Source organism: Amblyraja radiata, chromosome 19, assembly GCF_010909765.2.
Source record: "Amblyraja radiata isolate CabotCenter1 chromosome 19, sAmbRad1.1.pri, whole genome shotgun sequence".
Lineage (NCBI taxonomy): Eukaryota > Metazoa > Chordata > Chondrichthyes > Rajiformes > Rajidae > Amblyraja > Amblyraja radiata.
Window position 1 is genome coordinate 6,466,423 of NC_045974.1, and position 27,872 is coordinate 6,494,294.

The 27,872-nt window shown below is 38.8% G+C and overlaps 2 long non-coding RNA genes across 2 annotated transcripts; one reads left to right on the plus strand and one right to left on the minus strand.

Moving 5' to 3' along the window:
• Positions 1 to 1,346: 1,346 nt before the first annotated feature.
• Positions 1,347 to 24,021, minus strand: LOC116983754. The gene is made up of 2 exons (XR_004414801.1): positions 23,250 to 24,021; positions 1,347 to 2,656 (listed from the first exon to the last, which is right to left on the minus strand). It is a non-coding gene; the product is annotated as an uncharacterized LOC116983754 (long non-coding RNA).
• LOC116983755 lies at positions 23,939 to 27,865 on the plus strand. Its single transcript, XR_004414802.1, has 2 exons — positions 23,939 to 24,042; positions 27,463 to 27,865. It is a non-coding gene; the product is annotated as an uncharacterized LOC116983755 (long non-coding RNA).
• Positions 27,866 to 27,872: the final 7 nt, after the last annotated feature.

A 27,872-nucleotide genomic window follows, 5' to 3' on the forward strand; every position in this document is an offset into this window, starting at 1 on the left:
ATGTTGCTTTTTAGCTGAAATCTCACGAGTAACAGAAGAACTCAAAACTCGACAGCAGCGTCGGCTTGGTTTATAGTACGAGTCTTGCCTCTGAACAGAAATTAATGAGAACAAGCCCAACCTACAATCTGACCCGATAGTTCAATGCAATAAGGTAGCTCTGCATGTTGGAAAACTCGCCCTTCCTTAAAAATTTAAAGCCTGACAATTTTTAAGAAAATGAATCGGTTCTTTCTCAGACTTTGGTTGTACTAAGGACGTCGGTTTTTGTTTTGCATTAGTTTTATGGCTTTTAATTTATTGCATTTAAAATATATATTATCTGTGTGTGTGTTGCATTTACACGCCCGTTGATCTGCCACAAATAAGAATGTAATTGTTCGTGTGACAATTGAACACTCATGACTCTTGAACCGCCAGATAATTGAACAAAGAGTTCGCTTCAACTCGCTCGCAATGTCAGCGATATGTACCAGGAGGTACCAGCAGAGGACACTCGTTCTCTTTTCCAGAGACGGGGACATGAACTTGGGCAAAACCGCGACGCTGCAATCAAACGGGGATAAAATGAGGACTTTGCTTGTGGAATTTGCACGTGTTGGGAGCGCCCCTTGAATGACGAACGCGGGCCCACGTGACCCCCAAGTGTAGCCACCCGGTTGTTTCCTGCTACATCCCGGCACCACGTGACCCACGGTTGTTAGTTTCTGCTGATCAGGAAGTGGGAGCCAAAGGGTGGAAGCGGCGGCGGCGGCGGCTCTCTCTGCCCTTCCACGGCTGTTCGCCGCCTAATCACTCTCCTCCGTATACGCTGAGGACAATTCTTGCAAGAATTTCAGCAGCGTTCCCCTAAATATAAAATTATCACCTCCTCGTCCTTCCGCAATCGCAGTGTCTTGATTAACCACTAAATTATGTTGTCGGCAAAATCAAATCAAGTTTCAGAATAATCCAAAGTGGCCAGTTTTACATTCGAAATAATAGTATGATGGATTTTATTTATTGTATTTAAAATGTAGATAAATTAACACTTGACGGGGTTTTAACAGTCGCAATTATATTTTTCTCGGCTACGGCTTTCGTGTGTTTTTCTAATTTCATTTTCGCTTCCTCATCTTCACAATTCAAATATATACATGTTAACTCACTTTCTGACCCAACCTAAGCTCCCAACAATTTTAAAGTGATAACGCATTTGAACACTTATTTTTTATCTGCTTGCCATGCAAAAAAAATCACCATTTCAATTAGTACAGAGGAGGACATTGATCTTAACCGAAGTGTTAATCTAGGTTTTTCCAAAAATATTTACAATTAAGCAAAATAAATGACACGTTCAGATCCCGCATGTTATAAATGAAATATGTTTAATACATTTAATTTGAACAAAATATTAAAATAAAACTAAGCTGTATTTATTTCAATTTTACAGCAGGCAATTATACCAGTATGGACCAAATGTGAGACAAAAATGAATAATACTTTATTTTAATATATTGTACGTTAAATATAATAACCGAAACACAATTTTAAATCTTAAGAATACACATCAGAAACTAAGTGGTGGCGTTATTTTAGTGAATGGGTAATTCGCTCGATATAAAAGCGTTCTAAGGTTAATACAGATTTGTTTTTTAATGCATGGTTGACGAGTTCTCCCATTGCGCTGTACTGTCGGTATCAATGCTGTGCCTGATATCGTACAATTGATCAAGAGTGCTTTTGTATCTGGATAAGAAAAATAGCTTGAAACGTTATTTACGGCTGTAACATTTTGCAGAGCACATTTGAATACAGTAGTGATTTAGATTCGTCATTTGGAAAGGAGTATTTTCCACACACATTTAGCCACGCGTCACATAATAAGGTCTAGCATTTTCCTGCATGTTAATTTATGCAGCTTGGTGTTCAAGGGATCTGTTGATCAGATATTAGTGCACTTTTATTTTGTCAGCTAATTTGTATTAATCAAATATTAAATAACTATAGCAAAGAGGCGAGGTATTCAGACAAAGCATAGTGACGGAAGACTGATGTGATAAACTCTGTACTGTGCAACACACGATGTACACACTTCTCAACCCGACAGAAATTTGCTTTTAAGTCGTGTCGGCAGTTCTTCATTAATTTGCAGAGAATCTGTCTCTGGCACTCCTTCTCTTTGTCTTCGTTTTCTGTGAGAGAAGGCATTCGTTTCAAACAAACAACACGCTAGAAACGATTTGATATCTGAAAAGGATTATGAAATAAGTGTGTATTTCCTGTGTCATTCCAGGTCATTGTGGGCGAGTCAGCAACAGCTCATATCTCTTTCCAACGGATTTTTTTTTTTTAAAGCTTATTGCCACATCACACAGGTTCAGTTCCACGTCCGTTTATCCAAGGCCTATTTGTTCACGGGAAATTGCCCGTTCTCGTTTTCCGCTCCCCAGCAATCCCGTCCATAACCCCGCCGCCACAATGACACAAAAGTGTCATATATATCTAGACCGTTTCAACGCGTGTTTTCTTGGCGTTCAGTTATGTGGAAGCCCTTGTCCACTATTGCAAATTAAATGAGGGACCTGGCCGTTTCGAGGATTGGTGCAATGTTATTATTTTAAAAATTCATCTGACCTTTTAAGGTGTCTGCATTTGGTAGATTCCAAATATACAACTGCAGGAGAAAAAAAGGATAATGCAATCTCGAGGTTAATGAAACAAAATACAACGTACATTATCATTTAAACTGCTTTGACTCCTGGTATGCAGCAATCTGAAAAAATAGAATATCATTAGAATTTGATTTTTTAATGTAAAATATTTGTCCTGAATCACATTAACATGAATATTTGATGAAGTATGAAACATAATAAAGCTTCCTTATACCACCTCCTTCCACCCAGCCCCAACTCAACTAAACTCAAATTAATTTCAGGCAGAAAAAATCCAGCCCTGAACTCATGGCATGTGCAAGTTGAAGATTCAGAATGGAATCACACTAAGAGGATGCTGCAGGGGTTAACTGTTCCTACCACCAAGGAATGAGATTTAAACAACCAGTTGTTCACTGAGACGGCAGCTTTCGGTACAGCCGCCGGATAGCACCAGGATGTCCATTCCCGTTACACTTCCATTGCCCATCAGGAAGGCCTCAGTTCCCCACAACAAGTGCAGTCAAGTGCAGTAGCAAGGAACTGCTGAGGGGGAGATGCACATTACTGGTTTATACCGAAGATAGACACAAAATGCTGGAGTAACTCAGCAGGTCAGGTCTGAAGAAGGGTGCCGACCTGAAAAGCCATCTATTTCTTTTCTCCAGTAATGCTGCCTGACCTGTTGAGTTACTCCAGGAATTTTGTGTGTAACCCCCCTACCCTTTCTCTAACACATTAACGTCTGCATCAGTGCTGCCCCCTGCACCCTTGCAGAACTCATCAAGTACATCAACTTCAACCCTGCCTTCATATTCATTGTGACCATCTCTGACACCTTTCTCCCCTTTCTTAATCTCGGTCTCCACCTCAGGAAAGAGACCATCCAATGACATCTGCTACAAACCCACCCATTCCCATAGCTAACTTGATACACTTCCTCTCACTGCCTCATGAAAGGACACAAATTACTTGATCTGTGTATTTCCATGTCTACAGCCACATCTGCCCTCAAGATGATGCTTTCCACTCAAGGACATATGACACGTCCTCTTTCTTCAAGGAATGCTTCTCCCCCGCCCTAGTTGCGCATGGAGCCCTCACTCTTGTCTCCTCCATTTCCTGCAGTTCTGCACGCATCTCCTCCCTCCAGACTCCCAGACAGAACAGGGATGGAGTTCCCCTGGACCTTTCACCACGCCATGGTCCACATCCAACCCATCATTCTCCAATACCTCCACCAGCTCAACGCGATTCCACCACTTCCCCTCTCCACCCCTCTCTGCTCTCTAGAGACCATTCGCTCCATAAATCCTTCACTCATCACTCCCTGCCCACTCCTTCCCTTCTTCAAGTACTTTTCCCTGCAACCACAGGAGGTACAACACCTGTCGCCACACTTCCTCCCTCACCTCCGTTCAGGAACCCCAACGGGCCTTCTATGTGAGACAGGGTTTTATATGAACCTCCTCCAACCACATTCATTCCACTTGGTGCTCTCGATCCACATCAATGAGGCCAAGTGTAGGCGAGGTGACTGCTCCGTCAAGCACTTGCTCTATGTCTGCCAGGGCCAGATGGAGCTCCCTGTTGCTAGCTACTGCCCTTGCCCACAGTCTGTCCTCAGTCCCCTCCACTGCCAGTGAGGCCACACACAAATTGTGTTCCGCTTGGGTAGTCTGCAACCCACATCCTTCTCATCTCCGCAGCTCCTCCCTACACACCTTTCTTTCCTCTCCCCTGGCCTCACCACCAAGTTATTTTACACACCTCCATATCCTCCAGCTGTCCATTACTCCCCAGTTCACCCTGAGCCAAACTGCAAATTTATCAATTTCTACGGATGCATAATAGAAAGTGTTCCGTCCCAATGCAACTGCACCAGACCAGACTGCAAACGAGTTCCCACCCCCAATCTATTCCATCTATATGTCACTCTGCATCGGGGAAGCAACCAACATGCCCCGACCACGGGTGAACATCTGGGAAGATCGGAGGGGAGGCTGGCTGGACTATGGTGCCTTCCTCACCTTGGTGCCATTGTGTTATGTTGTGTCATGGACTTTCTGTGTTTGTGCTTTTTTTTAAATTCTATTTTATTTTTAATATGTTTTATTATTTATTATTTATTTATATGATACTGACTGTAAAGGGAAATTCATTTCGTTGTCTCTAATTGAGACAATGACAATAAATTTGAATACAATACAATACAATACAATACAATGTTCACGGACCCCTCACACCCTGGACATTCCCTCTTCTGTCCACTCCCACCAGACAGAATATACTAAACCTTGAAAAAAGAGGCCCCCATATTCCAGAAGTTTCCTCTCTATATGCTCCTTTGCCAGGAATGAACTCCCTATCTTCCAATCGGCCACGTTACTGCCCTTGCACTTTCTTGATCTGCAATAGCTGTATTCTGCACATTATTTAAATTTACTTTTGCATTACTTGATGACCTCACGTGTGTTATGCATGAATAGCATGCAAAACAACGTTTTCCCCGTATCTCGGTAAGCGTGACACTAATAAACCAGTTACAGATACCAGATACACCCGTGTATTCCTGTGGACTCGGCTGTTGCTGTCGGGTGTCGGCAGGTTAGGGCAAGAAAGCAGTAACACTCTTCCCTCCGGAAATACTTCGAACACTAACTTATCTCGTATGGAATGACTTTCCGGACTAACCCCAAATAAAACAGGGCCAATATTATTTACTGCGAGGCTCGAATATCGCGGATACAAACATGTTGATAAAACTTTGAGGGCCACTTTATAACATTAAACACGTTACAATTCCTTCAAAAGAAACTAGAGAGGCTAAGAGAGAGGTCTTGATTTTAAACAATCTGTACAGAACAAAACAAGGGACCAGAGGGCCCAGAGGAAGCATTTTAAAATGTTCTCTTTATTCTTCTCCACACGTCGATATCTCTCGCCAAATCGAAGCAATTATCGACCGCTCCGATTAATTTTTCATCCTAAATTTTACCATCAATGAAAAAAATTTAAATACTCAGCGTCTGAACAGGCGTTTTCACAAGTTATACGGAAAGGATTCTAAGTAGATAATGATTGAGATCTGCTGATTATATATTTTTTGTTACTTGTCGCGCCACGTTTAGGTTTATAGCAATGTTAGAAACTGACCAACAAGAGAAAAGTGGGGTTTTGTACATATCCAACTCGCCCGGTATTAGATTTGTGACGATTTAAAATATTGATCTTAAAACCGAATCGCCTAAGAACTCTTCAGTAAATACGGTGGTAACAATTAGTAAGAGAGACCATAAACGGGACAGTGGTGTGATACTGCCAAACTGCTTTTCCCAAGATATATTTCGTGATTAATATACCCAGGATCAAATAATGTAGACTTCGTAAAAAGCTTCACCCAATGGGTATTTCACAAAACAAATGGACAAACATCTTTCCTTTCTGTGGCGAACGGGTGATCTATTTGCTGCAATGCAGAAAGAACTGTGACGCATTCTTAAAGTATAATCTCGAATGGGAGAGGGGACCTGTGGAAAATCTCTTTGTTGTCTATTTTTGGTCTTTATTTTTGTCACCTAGTACGGCCGGGAAGACAACATTTATCTCCAGATATAAACAAAAGGCTAACATTATTTTGTTTTATTTGTCATGTATCCCCAAATAACCTTGGCCATATCAAATTCAGGGTTTTTTGAAGAGCTGGCATTTCCCTTTAATATTGCAGCTTGCTTAAAATGTTTTCATCAAAGTAACAATTTTTCATTGTTGATATATGGAACCGCATCTTTTTCGAGCTGATCTGAGATTATTTGTGTTTCAAGTTTAATTTACTAACATTTTCTTTGCTTACTTCCACATTGAAAGATAAAAAAATAAGACGTATATAAAATGTTTTGATAGTTGCGACTTAGCTTTATTTCAATTTTAAGAACAAAAGAAAGTAGTTTGGAAGTTTCAAGTTGAAATCTCACGGGAGTTAAAATAAACCATAAAAACCCTGGCCGTCTTGTTTTGTAAAAGGCGGCCTAAATAGTGACATTGGGCTGTCCGGAGACAAAATGTACAACCCCTACGCTCGTTTGATGGAAAAGTACTCATTCAAAAACTTATCAGTCAAAATGTTGCTTCAATCTATTTCAGAGTTAAATCTACGGTTATTGCTTTTAGATTACTGAACTGCAACTGTGTTGCATTGCCTGTTACCGTTTTGAAAGGCACATGAAACTAGATTCAGATGGCCACATAAAATCATGCATGGGCTGGTTTATAAACGTTCTTTACAGCCGATTTTGTTCATTTTTATTGATTTAAAAAATAAAATGTCTTGTGCAAATAGATTTTTGAAAATAAAATGTCATGTGCAAACACAGTTTAACGAGTTTAATCATTACACAGGCGAGCGAAACAAAGGGAAATAAAGGGAATTTGTGGTTCAAATATTATACTTCCTCCACATAATTGAAAGTTTACCGGTATATAAGCGTCAATGCGGTTAATCCACGGATGAAAATTATCCTGCAGTATTACAAGAACAAGAGTTTTCAGTTTTACCACTGCGGTGTTTCTTCGTTGAAATATTTTTTCAATTGATCAATGTAATGGAAATTTTGCAGCATGTTTAAAACGTAAATCTTGGTAAAATGATAGGAAATTAATGTTTTCTTTTGCAGTGAAAGGAGGAAATTAACGCAATACTTTCTGGAGCAGGATACAACGTTACATTTTCAAATAGGAAAAGCAGGAAATTAATCCTATTTTATTTCAGATGGAAATATGGGAATTAACTGTTACATTTATGGTGAGAGCAGGAGGTGCGGGAAGCTAAATAAATAATTTGCTGGTGAATGGGTAAATTAATCGAATAGTTTCTGATAAAGGAACGTTGGCATTTTTTTCCTGAATGTTTTGACTATATGTTGCTCTCCCGATTGAAAACAATGACATATTTTCGAATTAAATAGAACTTTGGATAAGAATCGGGGATTGTAACACTCATGGCTGCGAACGGAAGATCCAAGATGATATTTTCTACACCGGACTAGTATTCATTGTAAAATTAGGGAATTCATAATTAATTTGAGAATGGGGAATTAATGTCATACTTTGGATAATTACAGAATAATTACCATTTTTCATGTAGGAATGTGTTAAATTTTCTGGTTGAGAACGGGGAAGTTCACGTTATTTCACAACAAAATGAAAGTAAATTCTTGTCAAACTCTCTGTTAAAATTCGAAAGAATTAATGTTGCACAAACGTTAATGTTACATTTTTAGATGAGAATTGTGGAGTAATTGGAGTAATTATTAACCGTTATTTACGAGGTATAATGTTATATATTCCAATTTGGAATAGAGAAATTAATTACTTCTATTTTCGGGCATGTAAGGGAAAATGAAATGCTGTATTATATTTGCTGAGTGAGAACAATAAGCTATACATTTTTCCAAGTAAAATTCGGAGAAAATGCTGTTACATTTCTGGGTAAGAAAAAGTGAATTAATGCTACACTTTCAATAAAAATGTGCAAAATGTATCACATGTATTGGTGCTTATTGGAATAATTATATTTTCTTGTGACAATTTTCAACATACAAAAAATGAGAATCTAATTATATATAAAATATTATTGTTATATTACATACTGGGAATCTAATTAATATACAAATAATGAGAATCCAATATATTTATATACATCAAATTATATATATTGCAATTCTTGGTTCACATTGTATTTTTTATAAAATTGATCCTCATTATTTGTACATTGCAAATTGTCACAAGAAAATATATTAATTCTTCCTATAGTTATGTATTATATTGCTCTAGTTATTTTTCTGCAGAAGAAAGTGAGAATCAATGTTCTATTTTCTGAGTGAAAGTAATTTTACTTTTCTTAGCAAACTATTTTCTAGCAAAGATGATAAAGATGGTAAATATTATGTTCAGTTGACTCTTTGGTAGTTACTTTATTGATAGATTAAACATTTTTCATCGAGGAAATATGCAAAGTTATTGAAAACGATTCTAAACTGTCTTTCAAAAACTGTCTCTGAACAGTACAGTCCCTATCAGGTTTCTCCGTGTAATTCAAACACTGAAAGGGGAAGTCTGCTATACAAAAAAGATAGTAAAAACTGGAAGATGTGATAGAAAATGAAAAAAATAAGGTGAAACCAGAAATTTAAATTCAGAAGTGCAGCTTGTTTTGAAGTCTCGTAAAGAATTCCTGACCCAATGAGTGGTTTTTTTTTTACACAGTGCAGTGGAGAGAAAAGGAGAGTAAACAATTTAACCTCTATATGGAGAAGGGAAAATTCCTTAAGATTATAATCAGATATGATTCTCAAATCATATTGATCATGCGAAATTGCAAATTGAAAAGATTATCATTACTGGTTTTTAAAAATAGGTGTAAATACTAGGTAAAAATTACTTTAAAAATAAAATAAGAATGTTGATAATTGAATACTTGAGAAATTCATGATATCACATTTACTTCTCTCTTCTCTTACATAAGTGTTCGGAGGAAGCAATTGTTAAGGGACCAATTGTAGGGGACAAGTGTGGTTTGGCACCTCCCTTGAGGTTCTGCTCGGAATCGGGTTAGATCTGGTCATTCAGTCTCCACAAGTGAGACACTTTTTGAAAATAAAAGCCTTTTTGGTGTCAGTCTCTTGTGTCTGCTGGTTAAGACATGTAAAGTCGTGTTTATCCCGACATGCCCAGCAGTCTCGCCCAGCAGATCCAGTACGAGCCACATGTGGGGACAATCATCAGTGCGAGTTGGGGAGGAGTAAAATAGATTTAGAGCCCCTTTCAGAAAAAGGAGATTGATTCAGGAGCAGGGGCTGGATGCTGCTCTAGGGGGGGGGTCTTTACCAAAGTGACCAGTGGCACTTGACACAGAATACAGATGGACACATACTGTATCACAAAATGCTGGATTAACTCAGCAGGTCAGGCAGCATCTCTGGAGGAAAGGAATAAATAGGTTATGTTTGGTGATGGGAGAAGGGGACACCTTTTCCTCCAGAGATGCTGCCGGACCTGCTGTTACTCCAGCATTTTGATTCTATTTTCAGTATACAGCATCTGCAGTACCTTCCAACACATACATGGACATACGTTATGTGCATTTCTAAAACAGGAAAAATGTATTGAGTATTTTTTACAGAATTCTTTTCTCATATTTCATTGGCGAGGCTCTCCTGTGTTTTGGTGTGGTTTGGTGTGGTGTGGTTCTACATAGCACACAGGTATCATTGTCACCCAGTAGACTAATAGCTGTTGCCGGTTTACATAAGATTTTAAGACATAGGAGCAGAATTAGGCCATTTGACCATCAAGTCTGCTCTGCCGTTCGAACAAGGCTGATCTAGATTTCCCTCTCAACCCCATTATCATATCCTCCCCAGGAACCTTTGATGCCTCTGCTAATCAAGAACCTATCAATCTCTGCTTTAACAATACCCAAGAACTTAGCCGCCACAGTTGTCTTGGGCAATGTATTCCATAGATTCACCACCCTCTGTCCAAAGAAATCCCTCCTCATCTTCATCCTAAATATACGTTCTTTTATTCTGAGGCCGAGCCCTCTGGTCCTGGACACTCCCATTACTGGATACATCCACTCCATATCTTCTCTATTTAGGCTCTGCATTATTTGTTAGATTTCAATGAGATCTCCCCCATATCCTCCTAAACTCCAACAAGTACAGGCCCAGAACTATCAAATGCTCCTCATGTTCACACAATCATCCCTGGGATCATTCTTGTACTCCACGTTGGACCCTCTCCAACACCAGCACATCTTTCCTCAGATTTGGGGCCCAAAACTGCTCACAATATTCCAAATGTGGTCTAACAAGCACCCTGTAAACTTTAGCATTACATCCATGCTTGAGATCTTGACCTTCAAGCATTCTTCCTCTGACACCCAAAGGCAATGATGATCCACATGAAGTGATAGTGAATTTCATAATTAATGTATCCCTTCATTGAGAAATGGCTCCTAGGAAATGATCATCCATTTCCAGGGCTTATCGTGCGTCTTTATGCCACTGCCGCTGCTTAGAAACATAAAAAATAGGTGCAAGAGTAGGCCATTCGACCCAGCACCACCATTCACTATGATTATGGCGGATCATCCAAAATCAGTACCCCGATCCTCTTTTCTCCCCATATCCCTTGATTCCGTTAGCCCTAAGAGCTATGTCTAACTCTTCTTGAATACATCTGCTTGTGCAGAGGGTGTAGGTTTGTCAGTTCATAGTCCTTTGTTTTGTGTATGTTTAGTGTATGGCCCATTCTCACAAACTCTTCAGTGTGTATAACGTCATGCGGCAGGCATAGAATAACATGGGTTTCTGAGGACTGTTATTTGGTGGATAGGCTGATGAGATAACAGAATGTTTTAGGTGGCTGCCAGTCCAAGTCATTGGTATTTGTCTTGATGAGGGCAATGTGCCCATTCATGAGGTCAATAACTTGGATAAGTGGTGTTGCCATGAGGTCTTGGATTGATAAGCAGGATTGAACTATCTTCCCCATGGAAGAGCCACTACCTTCTTCTCTGCCTTGGGCATCTCCAACTAATTCTTTTTCACTCAGGATAGCAATGTGACAGAAGAACATCTTTGTTTGTCCAAACATCATATCGGAACAAGATCAGATATGCTGCTGTTAAGGATGAACACAAGGGCTCTAAAGTTTCAGGTCTCAAACTTTTATAGCAAAAAATGAACGTTGCTTGCACACGATCTCTTTCACCATGGGACAGCCATTGAACATTACGAACCACGTGGCTTAACAGTGTTTAGTTTAGTTTGGAGATATAGGGAAACAGGGTCTTCCGCCACATCGTGTCCATACCGATCACCAATCACCCATTCACACTAGTTTTATTTTATACTACTTTCTCATCCACTCCCTACACATTACGGGCAATTTACAGAGGGCAAGTCCACAAATCTGCACGTCTCGGGGGTGTGAGAGGAAACCGGACACCCAGAGGAAACCCATGCGGTTATAGGGAGAATGTGCCAACTCCACAGAGACAGCACCCTAGGTCAGGATCGACCCAGGTCTCTGGTGCTGTGTGGCAGCAGCTCCACCAGCTGCGCCACTTTGCTGCCCTGAGTGTGAGGCCTCGGCACAGGGATGGGGTTATTGGGTGACTGGAGACCAAGCACTGCAGCACAAAGGTTTGCACAAACATGGAGATTCACACGCTAGAGGCAGCTGACCACTTGCACGCACTCACTCAGACATGGAAATGGGCTAAGGCACAGATGCCCTTGACCACTGGTTCCTTCCCACAGCTTCCACACGCCTACATTTTCTCTGACCTTTGTCAGTCGCAATACTGAACCTCCCGTTTGCCAGTGACTCCCTTCCTTCCATCAGAGCTGCCCCCTTCTTTCCAGCATCTTGCCACCAAGGATTCTCTTTTCTTCCTTCCCTCCTCCACACATCTTCCCCTTCTTTCCTCTGACTTCACTCTCACATCTCTGCAACTTGTCTTCCCATCCACTATCCCCGAACTATGAACTTTCATCAGAAAAGTAATCAGCCTGATATGTTGACACTGTTTCTCTTTCCACAAATGGTGTCAGCGTTTTCTATTTTTATTTCAGATTTACAATGTCTGCTTTTTTCTGCTTTTCAAACACCTTCAGAATGTTGTGCTGGGCTGCTAATTTACTACCGCCTTTGCTTCACAGTATAACTTCTTTGTTAAATCTGTCACTTCACTCCCGAATACATTATTGCCACAACCTTTGCTGTTTGAAAACTGCAGTCTAACTTAAACATGCTTGAGTTCAGTTGCAAAGTCTAGTGCTTTTGCTGCAATCTAATTTTATCCACTCTATTTAGCAAGTTGATGCTGTGCCAGGACAATTACGTGAATTGGCTAATTAAATGTACAACTCCAAAAAGACAGCAATGGTTTTCTTGTGTAGTAAATATACCCGAGCAGAGGGCTGATATAAATATGTCCATTTCACAACGTTTTCTGCTCAGTTTAATTTAATTTAATTTTAACTCTGCTATTAAATGGAATGAATAGTGATTGTTATATAATGGGAAATGATGCAAAAAAGTTTAAACTATGTTTTTAACTTCAATTCTCTTCAAAATGCTTTCTTAATGATCCCTTCCTCAACATATTCATTTTGTACTGGATTCTAGTTTCGTGGCTGCTGCAACATCAACTAATAATCAACCTTGAATGACTTTTCATAGACTAATCAACATGAAGGGATTTGCAGCTGAACTAGATCCTGTCCTCATCTGACTCCACAAATACACAGCTGGGATTTCTATAAAGAGCAAATACCACAGTCAAAATTTTCCTTTAGTCCAAGGTCAGTGAGGCCTCCGCACAAGCTGGGATTAGTTAACTCAGTGCAAACCACACTGGAACTTTCTTGGCCCATATACCCTTCTGTTTCTGGACCGGGATGTTTAAAAAATGCTCAAGTTTAAATGAAAACTTTATCTTGAATAACGCCAGAGACTTGTTCTATTGTTTCACTGCCAAAATTCAAATTCAGTCATCTCTCAGGCTAGTGGAATCTTGAACTAACTCCATCAGAATACAATGGATGCTAGATCAATATTAATTATCAAAGCAAAGATTTTAGTTCATTAAGGATTTTAGTTCATTGAAGATGGTTAAACCTGTTAGCAAGTTAGATCATTCATAATTTAAATGAATGACAGGATTTACACGAGAGTCTGAATGACTTACTCCTGTTCCTATGTTTCCGTGATTCTAACTAGGTATCAGTGGATGGCATGAGTCCAAGCATCCATACATTAAGTTATTTTCCCTTCAGCGGGGAATGTCAGCATTTCAAGCAACTCGGACTGTCATTCTGCATTGCATTCTGGACGTTCCAGTAATGACATGGAGAATAACAAGCTACTTGGAATTATAACTCCTTCCCCCTGTGTTCTGTAACAAGTGCAAACAATATAAATCTTATTTAAACCTTTTTTGTCCTCTCTGATGAGAAAAAGGAGGCAATATTGAACTCAAAGAGCAAACTCAATAGACAATTTGACAATAGGTGCAGGAGTAGGCCATTCGGCCCTTCGAGCCAGCACTGCCAACACAATGACTACTTTTGTTGGATACTAATATTTGTGCTGTGCTTTAACTTTGTCTTATGACACCTAATCAACTGCAATGATTAGTCCTGTTACTGTATCTCCAGGATGTTGGAACAGAATAAAAATATTGTAATGTTTCCTTTCCTTTCTCTATATCAGTTTTGCAAGTCTTAAGTATACACTGTTTCTCAAGTTAAAAGATACATGCTGTGAGAAAGGTGTATAGAATTAAGTATATTGAACAATAATTGATAAAACTATTCCCAATACAAACTGAAGCAGGAAAGCAATCTCCCAGTTGCTGCTGTTTAAAGTTAGATCGCTCGTGAAACAATCCTTTAAGTTGTGCTGAACTTACTTGGTACAAGGTTATCAGAAATTATATTGATTTAGCTCAAATATATGTTTCAATGTCATTTTCCTTGAGAATAACCACTGACCCGCTTTATTTCTGGCCAAGATATATTTCAGTTGCAGTCTTTCAGTTATTAAAATATTTGACTATAACTGCAGCATAAAATACCCTTTAGACTATTAATCTGATTTGCCAACAACCAACCCTACTAGCACCTATATCTGTAACACTTTTCACCACGTGTTTCAGGTTATGAACCTGAGCTGGTTCTGTGATATTCTAACCCTATAGGAAGTGATACTGAATGCCACACAGTAGTGTTAATTAGATGTTCACATTACATTATCGTCAGATGAGCAGTGTAACTACTGCTTAATACTATCACAATTGTGTCAATCAAGGACTCTCCAGAAGTGAAGGACAGGTTGGGGAGCTAGTAATAGCATTATGGGTCAAATATCCCTCTTCTATCCTGTACAACTCTTCGTCATTTCATTTTCCTTCAGCTTTGCACCTGTTGCAGTTTTGCAATACAGGAGCCGAGTTTTAAAAATTTTAATGCTAAGGATAATTCAGGATACACCGTCTAAAGTTAAGACTCTGAAAATACATGGCAGTACATTTGTGTATAAAGGTTAAATTCACAAATTTGAAGCACTTTTCATTAAATTAAAAGAACTTGTTCAAGAATTCTGCCGACACCAACGGTAAGAATTTGAAACAAATTACATAAGCATAGACCTCAGAGTCCAAATTTTATATGGTGAAGTATGGACATATATTACCAAGACGATTTAATCAGCAATTGGAAACCACCGAACGAAGCTTGGTCATGGATACTTGAATATACGCACCAAATTTTGTTCCCACACCCTAAACACTATTCAGCATCATGGCAGCAATATAAATGAACATTTTATACAACTTATAACCTCCTCGTTAATATGATTTGTTCTGCTTTGTTTGATACAAACACCAAATTAATGTTGCTATCTCACTCCATTCATGATAGAAACATAGAAAATAGGTGCAGGATTAGGCCATTTGGCCCCTTCTAGCCAGCACCGCCATTCAATATGATCATGGCTGATCATCTAAAATCTGTACCCCGTTCCTGCGTTTTCCCCATATCTCTTGATTCCTTTAGTCCAAAGAGCTATCTCTAACTCTTTCTTGAAAACATCAAATGCATTGGCTTCCACCACCCTCTGTGGCAGAGAATTCCACTGATTCACAACTCTCTGGGTGAAAAAGTTTTCCCTCATCTCAGTCCTAAATGGCCTACCCCTTATTCTTAAACTGTGTCCCCTGGTTCAGGACTCCCTCAAAATCAGGACCATTTTTCCTGCATCTAGCCTGTCCAATCCTTTAAGAATGTTATGTTTCTATAAGATCCCCTCATCCTTCTAAATTCCAGTGAATGCAAGCCCAGTCGACCCATTCTTTCACATATCAGTCCCACCATCCAGGGAATTATCCTGGTGAACCTACGATGCACTCCCTCAATAGCAATAATGTCCTTCCTTAATTTAGGAGACCAAAACTGCTCACAATACTCCAGGTGCAGTCTCACCGGGCCCCTGTACAACTGCAGTAGGGCCTCCTTGCTCCAAAACTCAAATCCTCTCTCAATGAAGGTCAACATGCCATTCTTCACTGCCTGCTGCATCCGCATGCTTACTTTCAGTGACTGATATACAAGGACACCTAGGTCTCATTGCACCTCCCCTTTTCCTAATCTGACATCATTCAGATAATAATCTGCCTTCGTGTTCTTGCCACCAAAGTGGATAATCTCTCATTTATCCACATTATACTGCATCTGCCATGCATCTGCTCACTCACCCAACCTATCCAAGTCACCCTGCAGCCACATTGCATCCTCCTCACAGCTCACACTGCCACCCAGCTTTGTGTAATCCGCAAACTTGGAGATTCCATCATCTAAATCGTTAATATATATTATTATATATATATATTGTAAATTACTGGGGTCCCGGCACTGAGCCTTGCGGCATCCCACTAGTCACTGTGAGAGTACATCATCTTGGAAGAGTTCCAGTAGATAAAATCAGGACCACTCCAAAGACATGACCAACAACTTAGGTTGCGCTAGAGGAGAGAGAACAACTAAACCAACATTACAGGTAGATGATTAGCAACATAAATGTTTAGTTTTGATACAGATATCCACCCCCCTGCCTTTCTGCATTGGTCCTTTTGCAACTCCCAGTTCGCTCTTCTGCTCCATCCAACCACTCCCCAACTTTTCACACCTTCCCATGCTACAAAAAGAGATGCAATTCTTCCCCTTTCATCATCCAGAGACCCAAATATTCCTCCAAGTGAAGCAGTGATTCAATTGAACTTCTTCCAATATAATGTACTGCATTCAGTGATTAGAAATGTGGGCAGCTCTGTGTTGATTGGGTGCCTGCATTGTGGAGCCATTGGTGGAACACATAACTACTCCCTGTTGACTGCTACTTCAATTCTCCAAACCAATCCCACCTTGACATTCCACAAATTGTATTTCACAACTTCTTTGTTCCTTTATTTGTGATCTCACTAACTTCCCTTATTTCAAAGACTTTGTGTACTTTCTCCCCCTTTCTTTTTCTCTTAATCCAATGTCTGGGTGATCTCTCCAACATCTCTGCAGTCTGGTGGTCTCTTTCTTTGTCATAAAATAATTTGAAAAATAAATATGAAAATTGGTTAAAGTTCATTGATAGTTTGGGCACAAAGTGTGAATTCTCAGAATTCCAGCGAAAATTGGCCATGAGTTTACACTTGTGCAACCTCTTCTATAATGTTCTTAAAGAGAGGTTCTGCTCATTTCTGGTGACATGCGGAGACTATCGGTACCATCTCTAACATTAGGGGTGGCACTATGGCGCAGCGGTAGAACTGCTGCTTCATAGCACCAGAGACCCGGGTTCGATCCTGACTATGGGTGCTGCCTGTGCGGAGTTTGTACATTTTCTGTGTGACCGCGTGGATTTTCTCTGGGTGCTCCAGCTTCCTCTCACATTCCAAAGATGTCCTGTCGCTTAGTCAATTCTTTAACAACACTGTTGTTGGCTCTTTTATTCTATGGGCTTCAACCTTGCAGACAAGCCTATCAATTGGCACTACTAAATGCTTCGATGAAGTCTGTAAATACCACATTATTTACATTATTTACAGTTCCCTTAATCATTTTCTCCGTTATCTCAAAAACATCCAAGCAGATTAGTTAAAGACAAGTTTCTTATTATAAATCCATGCTAGCTTCCATTGATTAATTAAGGCTTGTTCAATTAACTACTGGAAGTGTCTGGGGTTATAGTTTCCAAACGCTTCCCTTTTGCCAAGCTTAAACGGACATCCATAGCTGCTAGATTTATCCAATTCCCCTTTTGAAGCAGGGCATAATTTTTGCTTTTATCCTGTGAGACCAAATCTGTATCTAAGGATTAAAAGATTATCCATAATTTCCATTCTTAATTTCCTTTAAGAAAATGTGAAATGATTTCAATATTATTTTATTGAATAACTGTGGCTGATTCTTTTACTAATTTTGGGGGAGTTGATGAGAATTTGGTGTGAACAACCCTAATGGCCACAACAAAGGATTAGTTTACGTGCGTGGTTGCTGATCAGCATGGACTCGCTCAGTGCGAAGGTCTGTTTCTGTACTGTATTTCTCTGTAAAGTTACATTAATCTGGATCGGAAGCAGGGAAAAATGGAAAACATGAGTTCCAGTGCATGTGGGAAAATGGCTTTCAAATTATTCTTTGGAGGCCTCTTAATCTGAGTTTTGCAGGAAACAGTTTAACCTCTTCAGTGCCACCCCCGAGTATACTCGGGTCATGGCCAATAGTGAAAAAAAAACTTGGCAGTGAACAGGTTAAGAACACTGTATCCAAATTAGGAAGTTCAAAAATATAGGACAGGTTTTGTTCTTGTTACACGCTGAGCTCAGCATAATACAGCTTGTACAACTTTCACATCTGTTCATTTTATAATGATCCCCACTCTTTACTTAGATAGGTTTGACTAAAATGATTCTGGGTGTAGCTTGTCAGTATTGCTCATCATTATCATGCAATTGAATAGCAGGTAAGCAACATGACGACTCAGTTTCTGAACGATCAAGTTGGTTGTCAGTAGTGATTCATCTCTTCACTTTCTGTAATAATTCGCTTTCTCTCGTGATCACTTGCAAATGATTTACATTTTATGCCAAAATCACTGGATAGTGGGTTTTGATCAACAATTGCTGTGTAGATTTCTTTATGCAACTAAGTACCCATGATTTTGCTGTGAATATAGATTGTTATGTCAAATATGTATAATTTTCATGTCGCTGTGTAGTTGTGGAAGTATGAACCAGTAAATTTATGTGCATGTGAATAATTTTGCCTGCACTTTAATGTGTTTAACTAATTAACAGTACAATATATGTATGATATCAATGTAGTGTTGTATGTTCATACTTTTTGCTTGTGAAATCAGGAGTGTGAATATTATTTCTATTCAGCATGAAAGCCTTTAGACAACTTATCGATTACTCAATGCATTGTGAAGTTACAAGAAGCATGCTTGCATTAACTCAAGATTAGTGTGATCTCACAGTATCTAACGGTCAACCTACTTTCAAAATACAGTCAGTGCTTTATCAACAGCAAACAATTTGAAGGGCAACGTCACACATGTACTAAACTATCTATAAACTTTTAGACAAAGCATCGAGCAATCAATTAATTATCTCAGTACTTTCATGTAGTATTAAAAATATATAAATGAATAATTGATAACTTAATTAAAAAGTATAAAATATTTTTTCCTTTTCCCCCACACATTGACAGTATCTTCTTTCCCTAAATTGTCCTTCGTGGAGTGGAATTTATTTTCCAGTGATATATATTACATTGTTGTATGGAAACCCCTGCATAATAAGTGCTGATTTTAGTTAACTCTGTGCAGAGTACATAAACTACCTTTACTCAAAAATGCATTTTATGCATAAAATTGTATTTCAGAACTTCACAGTTCCAGATCAGAAGAGCTCAGCTTTCTTTATTATTAATCGTATTACAGCTATGAGGGAATAGTTGGGAGAATGATGGATATATACTGAAAACAGGACTGTATAATATATTTAAGTTTCATAACTGAAAAGGAAATGATTGCTGTTGCTGGAAATCTGAAATAAAAGCAGAAACAGTAGGGATACTCAGCATCTATGGAGAGAGAAGCAGAGACAATATGAAGTGGTGATTTGCCTATTGAAAGGTCATGTCATTCGCTGCATGACTTGGAGGTACCACTCTATCTGAAGTTTTAATATTACTTTTTATTACATAGATCCCTGTTACATTAGTCTACTGTATTAACACATGTGCTATAATAGCATTTAAAATATACTTGGACAGGTACAGCTTAGACAAATGCAAACAAATGGAACAAGCTTAGATGGGGCGTCTTGGTCGACTTGGACAAGTTGGGCTGTGTCCATGCTATATGACTCTATAACATATTTTACAGCAACACAGTTGAAAGCATAAGTTAAATTATCTTTAATATTTTAGTTTGGAACAGTACCTAACTTCATAAAATTCATCCGCATTTGTTTAGTGAGGGGATTTGCTAGAATATCCTTCTTTGCCCAATAGCAAACTATGTTTAGATAGGTAATTAATTTTTTCAAAGATTTATTCAGGGAAAGTTTAATTTGAAATGTTTATAATTTAGCATATAAATTATGTGAAATGTAGAAAGTTGTTGATTTGTGTATGTGACATGGACACTGCTGGCAGTCCTGACACTTATTGACTAACCCAGAATTTAAGTGGTAGTTAAGAGTCAACCATAGCGATGGATCTGGATTCACATAAAGGCCAAGATGGCCGATTTCCCTCACGAAAAGATATTAGTACACCAAATGATTCAGTTTATGACAGTCTGGTAGATTTATGGTTTCCATTCCTGGTTACCTGTTTATTGAAAAAGTCTAGATTTATTTACTTTTTGAATTTACATTATCCAATCTACCTATCTGGAATAATGGCTCTGTACTTCGATGCAAGAAGAGCAATTGTGCAATGACTCAAGGATGAATATTCAACCAACAGCACAGGGAGAGAACTTATTGATTGTCAGAAGTGTGGTTAAAGGCCTGCAACATGACATGACTGACTAATAGAGGGCTGTATTGAAGCTGTCACAACGACACAGAATGTAACACAGACAGAAGATGTGGGACTTAAGGGATGTGTCATAGAAGCAATATTAGAACAGTTTCATATGGAGTGCAATATGAAGTACGAAAATTTGATGAACCAACTGTAATTTACTGAATTTTGTTTAGCATCTTAAAAGAAAATGTGAAAAATATGATATGGTTACCAAGGGTATTGAAATATAAGCTTAGAGCAATGTTGGTACTGTATAGCAAAGGAATAATGTTACTAGAACTGTTCCATATGTAGCATGAAAATTTGAAGATCCAACTGTAATTTAATAAATTCAGTATAGCATCTTATAAGGAAATTGTGAAAATATGATAGGGCTACCCAGGGTATTGAAGCATAAGTTTAGAGAAATGTTGGTGCACTATACCAAAGGGATATTACCATAAGTGTTCCATATGAAGTATGAAAATATGATTCAGCAACTGTAATTAAATACATTATGTGCAGCATCTTAAAAGCAAATGAAAATATGAAGGAGCTACCAAGGGCATTATAAATGTTCACTTAAAGTAATGTTGGTACCGTATAGCAAAGAGATAACATTACTAAAACTGTTCCAAGTGAAGTATGATCATTTGATGAACTAATTTAATAAATTCTGTACAGTTTGCATCTGAAAAGAAAATGTGACAGGGCTACCATGAGAATGAGAATGTAGAAAAAGTGCCACTTTTTTTGTAAATGTATGACAGCGATCTTTTATGCAGGAGTCAAAAAATGGCTACAGTAATTTAGTGAAAAAAATCTGTTATATTTTACTTCATTCCTGCAAGTAAATTAGTTTAAAAACACTATAGAACACATCTGCATTCCTGCAAGTAAATTAGTATAAAATATATGTGCACAACACATCTGCATTCCTGCAAGTTAATTAGTATTTACAAATGCTCTACCACACATTTGCATTCCTGCAAGTAAATTAGTAAAAAATATATATGCACTACAAAGCACATCTGCATTCCAGCAAGTGTTCCATAGAAATATAGAAAACATAGAATAATGGGTGCAGGAGTAGGCCATTTGGCCCTTCGAGCCAGATCATGGCTGTTCATCTAAAGTCAGTACCCTGTTCCTGCTTTTTCCCCATATTCCTTGATTCCTTTAGCCTTAAGAGCTAAATCTAACTCTCTCTTGAAAACATTCAGTGAATTGGTTTCCACCGCCCTCGGTGGCAGAAAATTAGATTCACAACTCTCTGGGTGAAAAAGTTTTTTCTCATCTCAGTCCTAAATAGCCTACCCCATATTCTTAAACTGTGACCCCTGGTTCTGGACTCCCCCAACATCGGGAACATTTTCCCAGCATCTAGCCTGTCCAATCCTTTAAGAATTTTACATGTTTCTATAAGATTCCCTCTCATCCTTCTAAATTCCAGTGAATACAAGCCCAGTCAATCCATTATTTCTTCATATGTCAGCCCCGCTATCCCAGGAATTAATCTGGTGAACCTACGCTGTACTCCCTCAATAACAGTAATGTCCTTCCTCAAATTAGGCCACCAAAATGGCACACAATACTCCAGGTGCGATCTCACCAGGGCCCTGTACAACTACAGTAGGACCTCCCTTGTTCCTAAACTCAAATCCTCTTGCAATGACGGCCAACATGCCATTAGCTTTCTTCACTCACTGCCTGCTGCAGCTTCATGCTTACTTTCAGTCCGAAACCCTTCTTCGTCTAAGGGTTCCGGCCCGAAACGTTACCTATCTCCTTCGCTCCATAGATGCTGCTGCACCCGCTGAGTTTCTCCAGCATTTTTGTGTACCTTCGATTTTCCAGCATCTGCAGTTCCTTCTTGAATGCTTACTTTCAGTGACTGATGTACAAGCACACCCAGGTATGTTGCACCTCCTTTTCCAAATCTGACACCATTCAGATAATCTCCTGTTCTTGCCACCAGTGGGTGACCTCACATTTATCCACAACTAACCTCACATTTATCCACATATAACCTCACATTTATCCACATATTAAATATGAAAATTTGATGAAGCAACTGTAATTAAATATGTGCAGCATCTTAAAAGCAAATGAAAATATCAAGGAGCTACCAGTGGAATTATAATATGTTCATTATAATATTGTTTACTTGCAGGAATGCAGATGTGCACTGCAAAGCACATCTGCATTCATGCAAACAGTAGGCTTGAGCCCAGCGTGTGTTGTGCCCAGCTTGCATGGCCACTCGGTCCGCTGGTAAAAAGCGCGCGTTCTGTCACGCCGCCCTTTCCAACCTTTGCTTTCCATTCCAACGGCCGTACGCGCGCGACACGGCGCAGGACGTTCCACCCACTTCCGCTTCCTCCACCCAGGTGAGCGGAGAAGGGCATAAAGAAGCAGCGCCCGGAGACAAAATGGCGTCATGTCCACCCACCCTCTCCCGAAGAGAACAAAACAAAACACCCCCCCCCCCCACAGCTGCAGTTTTTTTTAAACAGGCAGAAAGCATCTGTTTCGGGGTTTTAGGAACGGCCCGAGTTGCCCCATAACTTTACTGTCCTTCACCGTTCCTGCCCTTCAAGCACACAAGTCCACAGTAAAAGTCAAGTTCAAGTTCGGCGTTAGATTTAAATAAATTAACATAAACATCCCCGACCTTTCTTTTAAATATATCCCTGGTACGAAGGGGGAGAAATTAACTTTTAATATTGTAAATGACACGGCCGTTCTTGAAGATGAGGTGGAGAATTTATTTCTGCGTCGACCGAGAATTTAAAAGGAGTATCGAGCCATTCAAATATTCGGAAGTTTTATATTTTATGCACTTATTCCTTGCGCGCCATTTTGATGGAGGATAAATGAGAAAAGTCAAGTTGAAGTCCGTCAGTTCCTGCAGCTGGGAAGGAAAACCATTAACACTGAATTAAATCCAACAAACGAATTGAGTGTAACTTACGTTTACGTGATATGAACTTCTGAAGAAAAATTGCCGTTTAATGTGGTAACTCTGAGGCGACTATTTTTCTCACTTACCCATTCAGAACTAAATAGACTTCTTTGCAGTCAAACGTGCAAGATTTTTTTTAAACTATTTTTTTCATTGTTCCTCATTCTCCTTCCCGCCGCCATTTTCAACAGTTAAAGGTTTTTTTTTTTAAGTTCAAGACAGTGCGTCGCCGGTAATTCTTCCAAAATACCGAGTCAAACTTCCAGCTTTTCGTTCTGAATACGAGAGACTTCAACACTCGCAAACAATGATTCCTTACACCGAAGAAACCTACCAACGATTTCTATTTTCCGCTATAACCCGACTGCAATTTATTAATAAATGAATTTCCTGTTGATGCCGATAATAATTGAAGCAAAATAACGAAATATGTATCGATTAAAAAACAACTCTGCGGAGTGTTAGTCTTTCCCTCATTCTGTCACAAGCACAGGTATATGAGTGAGAAATATCTGAACTCTAAAGAAGGACAGAGAAAAGTTATTGGAAAGGGGATGGCGTAGATCGTGATTTAATGTTGTTACTTAATAATTAAACTTAAAATCTCATTGTCGGTGACGGAAGAGGAGATGAACCGTAGTTTGAAGTGCCGAGAAGCTGTCAGCGCTCCGGCTGCTTTTTGCTTTTATTTGCGATCCCAAGCAAAACATAAACACTGGCATCCAAAGGTACAACACCGAGGGAGTGCGTGGACTTGCTTTAGAAGCAAATCTCGAGTTTGTGTTGTTGATTTCTACAAACGGTAAGGCGATATCATCCAAGTGTGATTTTGTATCTTAAGTTTCCCCCCCCAAAAAAAAACCATTCCCACTTTTTTTGTCAGTAAACAAGCCCATACCTTGATCTTTGTTATTACATTTTACAGAGAGATACGGAATTTATCGGTAATAGTTCCTGTTTATACCACATTCATCTGCATAAATTGGAGAAGTCATTTTTTTTTTAAACGGTACTGAGATGAACATAGTCGTAATTATTTAAAAATTGATTCGTATATGAATCTAACTACAGTGACATAAAAGATTAATTGCAGAATACGTTGTAGAATGCAATTGGGGGATTATGCTAACGATCGTTTTGAAATATCTAAAATTTACTGTCATGCTATATCCTTGAAAATCTAAACACTGTTATGTAGCTACAATGTGTAATCTGTGTTTTGTAAAGCGAGGAAGCGCAAAGACCATTTTTGCTTTGGTGATCTTTCAAATAAAGTTTATATATTTGTAGAGAAACTACAGTAACTTTAGAATATAGTCGTAAATTAATAAAAATTGTGAACCAATTTCCTTATGTCCACAAATATAAATCTCCGCGAGTTTACAATAATAGCTAATTGTTGTTCCTAATGAAAAGCTTTCTCTCTGTCTCTTCCGAACCTTCTTCCTACCCCCTTCCCCCCCCCCCCCCCCAAGTCCCCTGCCCCCAAGTCCCCTGCCCCCAACTTTTGAAATTCTGCTCGCTTTCTTCCTTTTCTCCCACATTTGTTTTTGAAAGAGTGTAACTATTTAGGACTTTGAATTTCACTGTAACCAGTGCTTCCATTGAAGGGCATCCCTTTTAATCGGTAGTGTAGGTTAGTACTTTATTTTTTCAGGTTTTGGGTCCTTTAGATCGACTGTTCATCCACTAGGAGTTCCAACGGAAACCCAAATTTGCTGAACCATGTTTATTAAAATTGAAACTATACTCAAATGCCAGTTGAGCTCAGATGAGAATAAACATAACATAACTTAACAGGAGGCCAATGTTTGTAAAACTAAATCCAGGCAATGCTGTTCTGCTCACACAAAGTCTCACCATGCAAGTTGACATATTCTTATTTGTTGTGTGTTGTACTGGAAGTGGTAATGATAGGTTTTGCACATCAAATAATGGCTCCATACACACTTTAGTAGAACTTAGTTTAAAAATCTGTGCCAGACAGTAATTCAAATTAAATTTGGTTGAACAGATTGAAAGAATCCACCATAAACAAAACGTATATTGTCAGAATTTTGACCTGGAGATTCTTGAGGTTTATACTTCCTTGCAAATCTCATCACTCTATTGGATGATTCAAATTACGTAATTTTCTTTTTCAAAATACCAGAATCGTTATATATTTACTGAGCTTTTAATTATTTTGCCATTCTGAAATATTTTAGAAATCAATTAAATTCATTTTTATGAGTCCTGAAAAAAATGTGAGCAGTTTTAGAGGCTACCACAAACATTTTCACATATTCAAGTAATTAACCTTTTTCTAGTCAACAATAAGAAAACAATAAGAAAAATGTTTTTCAATGGCCAAACAACAACTCCTCAAAAAGTTGTTGAATTTTTTGTCACAATGTAACATATCAGTACTTTTACTCAATGTCCATACTCTTTGGGTTGTAAGCTACCCAAGCAGAATATGAGGCGCTGTTCCTCCAGTTTGGTAGTGATTGAACATTGAATTTTCCAAGTTTAGGCAACTAACAAACAAACAAATCCTTTCCCTCCTTCTCACCCTTTCTCTTTATGCCCCACCTGTTGCACACCCATTTCTCCCACAAACCCGTCCCCTTTTATCCTCATCCCCATCCACCTGTATACCTTCCTTTGTTTTCACACTTCACGCGTCTTCACTCTCATTCTCACTATCTTTTGTCTTTTCATCTCTGGCCTTTGTCCAACAATCTGCCAATCTAATGCACCCATCACTTGCTGTTTTTTCTCCCCCCCCCCCCCCCCCCCCACCCCACCCCCACCCCACCAATCAGTCTGAAGAAGGGTCCGAAACATCATCCACTCTAAAGATGCTGCCCGTCCTGCTGAGTTACTCCAGCATTTTTTTTTGTAAACCACCATCTGCAGTTCTTAGTGTCATTAAGTGCTCCAAGCTGGCTGTAATGCTTAATGGAAATACAAGGAACTGCAGATACTGGTTTACAAAAAAAAGACACAAAGTGCTGGAATAGCCCTTTCAAGCAGCATATCTGGAGAATGTGGATAGGGGACATTCTGCATCAGAAACTTCTTCATACTGATTGTAATAGGGAGGAAGAAAGCTGGAAGGGAGGTGGGGGTGGAACAAAGTCTGGCAAGTGATATGTGGATGCAGGTCGGATGGGGGGGATTGGCAGATGGTTGGGCAATGGTCAGAGATGAAAAGACAAAAGCCATGAGATCAGGCTAGAAGATGTGCAACATGTGCAGCCAGATAAATGAATGTAGGAGGAAGGAGAAGGGGCAAAAAATAAGGGGGGGGGAGTTGTTTGTAGATGAGTAAATTGGAGAATTTGTTGTTCATACCTTTAGGCTGTAAGCTATCCAAAGGGACTATGAGGTATGATTACTCCAGGTTGCCTGTTGCATCACTCTGGCAATGGAGGAGGGCCAGGTCAATATGGTCAGGATGGGAAGAGGCGTTAAATGGTTAGCCCGTAAGATCCATTTAAAATCTTTTTCCTCTCAACTTAAACCTATGTCCCCAGTTTTTGACTCTCCTCCTCTGGGGAAAAGACTATGGTTGTTCACCTTATTTACGCTGCTCGTGATTTTATATACTTGTATAAGGTAACCTTTCAGCCTCCGCAAATCCACGGAAAAAAGACCTGACCTGTCCAGCCTCTCCTTAAACGCAAACACACCAGACCTGGTAACATTCTTGTCAATCTATTTTGTTAAACATGTGTAACTTTGTAAAAATATCCACATTGTATAAGTATTTTTAATTTAGGCCTGTCCAAGAACCTTTTCAGTGCCATTGGTTACTGCTGCTTATGATCTGAGAGTTCTACTTTTATTAGAGTTGGCATAAAAGTCTATATCAATTTACATAATGATTTGGGGGAAGTATCAATGGGATTTTCTTATCAGAATTTGATTTCTATGTGCCTCACACTAATGCTTCTTCAATATCGCTGATGACAAACCAAGCAAATACTAAGTGAGTCATGGCCAAGCATAAATTGATAAACTGCTTCATTCAATGATTATACGTAATGGTAATTATGATTGACCCAATTCAAATAACTCTTTTGACTTAACATTATAATAAAGAATCTGAGACATGCTCGTGTATTTCATGTAAACAACAATTATTTTTTTTTAATGATTCCTGTTCTCTTGTCCTTTTGCTGATGATTCTCTCAATATTTCATTACTAAAGCTTTTCCTTTATTGACTGTCTCAGTGTGTTTCATCTCTACTTGAAAATGGAAGGAATGCTGGACCACCCGACAAGTGCCTAACCAAGTAACTCATAAGAATGGTGACTTATTTATTGATAAATTAATATGTTATTTCAAATATATAAATTTAAAGTTAACATATATTTTGTGGGGGGAAAAAGTCATCAAAAGTCTCCAAAATGTAAAAATAACATTTACTGACGGTATATATTATCTTGCTATTTACCACTGATAATACAAGGGTTTATATTTACAACCTTCTTTGTCGCATCGTTAGAACATTATGGAAATTAACAAAAAGATTTAAGGAATGTAAAACTTTTAATACATTTTTTAAAATGTTTTAAATTTAATTGCATGGCAATTCATTCCAAACGATTTCAAAATAAAGTCTTGTTATAACAACTGTAGT